The sequence below is a fragment of the Phaethon aethereus genome, assembly GCF_964289735.1.
Source record: "Phaethon aethereus genome assembly, chromosome: 1".
In the NCBI taxonomy this organism is placed as follows: Eukaryota; Metazoa; Chordata; class Aves; order Phaethontiformes; family Phaethontidae; genus Phaethon; species Phaethon aethereus.
In genome coordinates, this window is record NC_138575.1 from 90797960 (window position 1) to 90803977 (window position 6018).

Consider the following 6018-nt stretch of genomic DNA (forward strand, 5'->3'; position numbering starts at 1 on the left):
GGGTATACCCCGTGAGTTTCCCGCGGGGCTCGCCAGCACTGCCGCCGCTCACGGAAGAGCACAAGACCACCCAAAGCGGAGCCTTGTGCGGCTGCCCAGGGGGCTGCGTTGGTGAGCTGTGAGGGGCAGGCGTTGGTGGCATGGCGGCCGCGACGCTTCGAGCGTCGGCGAAAGCGCGCTCGGTACGCTGGGAGATGTCCGTATGGCTGCCAGAACCGGCCTTAAAGGGTGGCGGTTGCTATGCTTGGTGATCAAGGACTTGGCGAGGAGTTACGGGGAGTCTTTCTGTGCCCTCTGCCGCTCAGGGAGCCTGGCCAGGGGATCATCATCACAGAATCATAGAATAGTTTGGGGTTGAAGGGACCTTTAAAGGCCATCTAGCCCAACCCCCCTGCAATGAGCAGGGACATCTTCAACTAGATCAGGTTGCTCAGAGCCCCGCCCAACCTGACCTGGAATGTTTCCAGGGATGGGGCATCTACCACCTCTCTGGGCGACCTGTGCCAGTCTTTCACCATCCTCACTGTGAAACATTTCTTCCTTATGTCTAGTCTAAATCTGCCCTCTTTTAGTTTAAAGCCATTACCCCTCGTCCTATTGCTACAGGCCCTGCTAAAAAGTCAGTCCCTGTCTTTCTTACAAGCTCCCTTTCAAGTACTGAAAGGCTGCCTTCCCTTGCACTTCAAATTCTGGGAAAAACAGATGCAGAAGTTGTGACTGTGCGTTTGACCACTTTTTACTTCTGTCTAGATTCTCTGGCAAAGAAAATTGGCTCCTGCTCTTTTTTCGTTCTTGGTGACTTAGTAGAACAAACCTCCAGGACCCCTGTATGAGCTTGGAAATGAGAATTTCTAGGAGGTGTCACCTGCTGAGGGCCCCAAATACTAGCTGGGAACTTTCTTGCTGAGGAGGAAGGTATGGTACTTCCCTGCTAAGCAGGACTTGCAACTACCCTCCGCAGGAGAAGGGAACTGAATTCAGGCCTTAATCATCCTGCACAAGACCTTGCTCATCAAACTGTTTGCCCACAGCACCATGTATGTAAGGGGAAAGGATGCCACCCCAACCATCACATGTTTTTTAAAAGGTGGTGGAGGCACCACAGTGGTGGTGGAACTTGGTCCTGTCACTGTGCCCTAGACCTGCTTTTAGAGCTTTGATGGATCTGGGACTTGGGGATGTGCAAGACACTACAACTTTGTGATTCCAGCTGGACTTATAAACAGCTCGACCCGCTCAGTACTGGGGTGCTTCTGGGGTTGAACATAGTGAACTTTAAAGTAAAAACCAGCAGTGAGGTCAGATGGGATTCTAGACAGCAGGCCAGCATTTTAGAGACACTTTTTTAGTCTTCTGCATAAGCTTCATTTTGTGCCTCTGATGGTCTTTATTGGATCTGGCACTGTGTTGACAGACTGGGAGACTGAAGGTTTCGGTTTACCTAGAACATACATGGCACCTGGGCAGCCGTCTCCCTCCTAAGCTGCACTGTCTTGACCCTGAGGCAGCGCTCTCATTTAGCTCTCATTACTCATCTTTGAGGTTTTCTTTTAAGACTTCCCATGAAAGGCCTGGCTCTTGCGGGTGGGTGGGGAGAAGGGGATAGGCATTAGGAACTGGGTAGAAATTGCAGAGCCTGAAATCACCTATTCATTTCATTTTCTCTCCTTAACAGCATTTCACTCCTTAAGAGCAACCCACTGTTACCAAACTTGGGTTTATTTCTGTGTGGCAGTGAAGCATTATCAATAGGACACTAAAAGAAGACCTCCAGACAACTTCTGAGCCATATTGCCCCTTGAAGTGCCACCTAACCAGTGTAGTCAATTTGGCACACTATCGGTTTGATCCATCTTTTGCCTAGGGATAGTTGATGCGTTGCTGTTTCTTTACAACATGAAACTGAAGCATGCAACTGTGATGCTGTAAAGTCAGTCCTACTGTCTCTTTCTGGAGAAAAATGGGTCTCAGTTCTGTTACTGGCAGTGATTTAAACAGAGAGCAAATCCATACGGGTCAAAGGAAATTTTATTATGTCAAACCAGGCAGGGAGGGTAAAGTACTTGTGTTCTCCTCCTGTAATAGGTATCAGTGAGATTAGCTTAAGAAAAATCAGGAGAGCTCTGTTTTCAGTATCTATAAGCAATTACAAACGCTTTTGGGTACATTGGCAGAGTGACTGAGAAAAGCAGAGATAACATACAGGGAACTGCACTCCTGCCAGCGGGTCAGATCCAAATCAGGTTTTAATACCTGAAAATTCCTGTTCTTTGGCTTGTGTGTCCCTCTCGGTTCATCTGGGGAGTAATCGTGAATCATTATTTTGCAGATTTGCACCAATACATTGTTTTTCCCTTTGGACCGCTTGCTGTTTGTGGTGCGGTTGTGGGCTGCTGAACAGCAGTTGAATTCCAGGGGTAGGTAGCCCAGGGTGCGATGAAAGGAGAAGGGTTGGGCCTTAGGTAAACACTGCAGGGCATTATGTGAATGTCTGTGGCTGTGGGCATCACACAGCCCTTCTGCAGTGTTTTTTACTTCAAGAAGCTGGGAGTGTTTTACAGCAGGGAGTTTTATTATGGCCATTATAGGGAAGGGAAAACAGAGTCACAGAGAGGGAAGGCAGGCATGCAGAAAAGCTTTAGCAGGTTCTAATTAAGAGTCCAAGGGTCTGAAAGCCCTTTGCTCCTGCTGCTAGATACCACAGCTTCTGCCCAGGCATATTCCTGCTTTCAGTAACAGACTGTGTGTAGCTCGACGCAGAGAAGCAAATCTTTATCCCTTTGCAATTGCCACAGCCGAGGCCTGCCTTTGCTGGGAAAACTAGGATCCCAGCAGTAGATACTACCCACTAGTAGGTAGTATCCAGAATAGGAAGGAATGTCATCTCCCACCTGTTTTTTCTTTCCGGGACATCTCCCGTGTTCACCAGTGTTCTGCATGTGTTGCAGCAAGAGCCACACTTTGGCCTTCACCTTGAAAACCACAGCCGCTTCTTCAGCAGCAATTAAAATGTACACGTTGGGGCAGTTTGCCTATGGACAGTACAGTGCCCTTCCCAGCAGAGAATAAAAGTTCCTGTGGCTCCCATTTCCTCAGCAAAAAAAAGAAAAAAAAAAAAAGAATGGAGCTGGGCTGAAATAAGCTATTTTCCCTCATCCACTTGTACCTTATCTCAAGAGTCTCCAGAGGATGGGGTTACCTACAGCAGACTAAAGCAGGCAACAAAAGCGGCAGCAGTGCAGATAAAGCGAGATGTGCTCCACCATGAGGTCTCTATCAGTGTGGTTCAGAAAGGTGGTCAGAAGGGGTTCATGCTTTTTGAAGGGTAATTCCCTTTAGAGGGGTCCTAGAGCAGACAAGGTGACTGTATTTCTATCGACCTTCCCTCTGTAATTACAGGTCTCACACCCCCTGCTGTCTTGTCCCCTGCCTTTAATGAGATCACTTTAAGAGATAAGGCAGTGACTCCATTAAATGAGGGGGGGAAAACAATATCTAACTATCGGGTGAGCAAAGATCAAGATCCACTATACCCGGTCAGGCTTGGCTGAGCTTTCTGCGCTTTTTTCCTCCCCCTCACTGAGGGATACAAACGTTTTGCATTTTTTACAGTATTTTGCGTTTTTCTGAAGCCTTCCAAGTCATTCAAATACCATTGCAAAAAGGTGATAAAGGCTCCTCAAAGCCCCCCTGAAAATTAGGGCTCTGGCCTTTGTCATTGCATATAAATGGTATTACCTTCCTTCAGAGCGATGAGGTCGCGAACTGCAGAGGCGAAGGGCAGAACTACGCAGCATTCCCATCATTTCAAGTGCCTCAGTGCTGTGCCTGTACAAAATTCCTGGGCACTTGGCACTTCTGTAGGTGGGAACTTCGGCTGCTCAGCCTTTCTCAATAGTAAGTTCAAAGTGCCTCAGCCCAAGAACTTAAAAACTGTGGATTTTTTGTGTTTTACCAGAGAGGAGGTGGAGGCTTACCAGAGTCATACAGTGAATCAGATCAATGTGTGGGATTTAGGAGAGCGTGGTTCCTGCCCGACTGCTAGGAGACAGGTTTTTACTACTGGTTCACAAATCCCCAAAGACTACTTGGAGGGGAGGATGCTGTGAGAATATGAAAAGCAAAGCCATTGCCAATAGATTGAGATACACTATTTAAGGATTTGCACTTTTCCAGGAAAAATATTTAGCAATCCACAAATCAAAAAAATAAAGGGTTAAACTCGTGCTCTGGACAAATCTGTAACATGCATTTAAGTGACACTTCTTTTTTAAAGCCCATAATCTTAATCTATCATTCCATTTTTAGTTACCAACACTGTTTTTAATTCACCCTTCTCTGCCAGTGAGTTATCTGGGAGATAAAGCAGCTTTGAAATCCCTAGACTCCCTGGAACCACAGTGTATATCTGTATGTGCACTTTACCATTCCAGAGCAGATAAACTGAGCACCACGTAACTTACGCCTTCTCTGCAAATTATTTGAGCACTAGTAGCTGTATGGGAATATATCTAAAAGAGTGTAACGTTGAGACAAAAATGTCTGCATATACTCTTTGTTTTTCCTCCTTTTCTTCCCATTTCCACCTGCCTGTATTCCATGGCAGGGAGGTGATTGCATCTAAGTATATACATACTGGTGAAAAATGTCAGATTTCTTTTTTTTTTAATTCATACTTCAGCTGTTTTTTACCAAGCTGAGAGGGCAAGTGGGTGTATTATTGGTAAGTAAAAGGGAGTTGAAGATTGTTGCTCTAGGGTGGACAAGGACAAAAAAATAAAGTGTATGGTGCCATAATAGAAACAGCTCTCTTTGGCTTTTTACTATGCTGCAGATATATTTTCAAACATATAAAAGGCACTGATATCTTTCCATTAAAAATTTTTGATAGAAAAATAAGATGCTTCCAAAGAGAAAAGTCAGCATGTGCCAAAGTCCAGCCTCTGCTCTCTCCACCTGTCTGCCTGCACTGTGGTGCAGCCTTCAGTTGCAACACGCTGCTGCATCCAGCATTTCAGGTGAAATGCTGCACAATGAATGAGAGGGAGCCAGCTGTAATAGATCAAGGCTTATCTTCACCTGCCATAATGCTTCGTTTTCCAAGACTAATGTTCTCTGAGTTTGAGCGCTCCCCTCAGCAGGATGGCCGGAGGTGTTAGAGAAAGGAGAGCAGGCTGGTGGGGACCCTCGCTGGCTGCAACTTCGGAGACGGAGGTCAGCATGGAGCTCAGTGTCCTACCTGTTGACCGACAGCCAAGTAAGGGTGACGGCAGGATCTCAAGACCTGCGGTGCTCCACTGTGTTGATCATACCTTCCAATATCTGATCTGGCCTACGGGAGGCCGTGCCTCACTTCCCTTCTGCAGGAGAAGGCGTACTTCCTTCTGCAGCCTCTGGCTACCTTCTGCAGCCAATAGGGGTACCAAAGCTGGGCGTTCTTGCTAGGAAAAGAGAGGATATGGCTGAAACTTGTTGATCTGAAATAGCCTGAATGTGACAAGTTTCTAAGCAAGCTACATAAGCCATCAAATTGACAGGGTGCTGGGGGAGGACTCAGAATATTTTTCCCAGCATGACAGGGATGGATTTTCTGGAGGTGGCTGCTTCTGTTCCCGTACAAATGATTACTTTAAGACAATAAAAAATGAACAATATGAGTTTGGGCACCTATAGCCTTAAATAGCCACATCTTTAATTTTCATGTAAGTCTGCATCCATCAATAAAATATTTGATATTGTTCGCTAGACAACTGAGTTCTGCACAAGATGTTCAGTCTGGCCCTGGTTCATCAAAACACTTAAGTGCTTTGCTGAATCAGGGACTTGCTTCTCATTAGAGCAGGCACTTTTTATTCAAGGAAGGAGAGACCATGGTGCAACCTTACCTCACTGCGTGGGCTCTCTTGGCAAGTGCTGCACACGGTAATAGGTTATGGATTAAGACCCTGTTCTCAAGGCCCAGACTCTCACTCTGGGTCTTCCACCAAATGCATTTTTCAGCTGGTAGTTATCAAACTG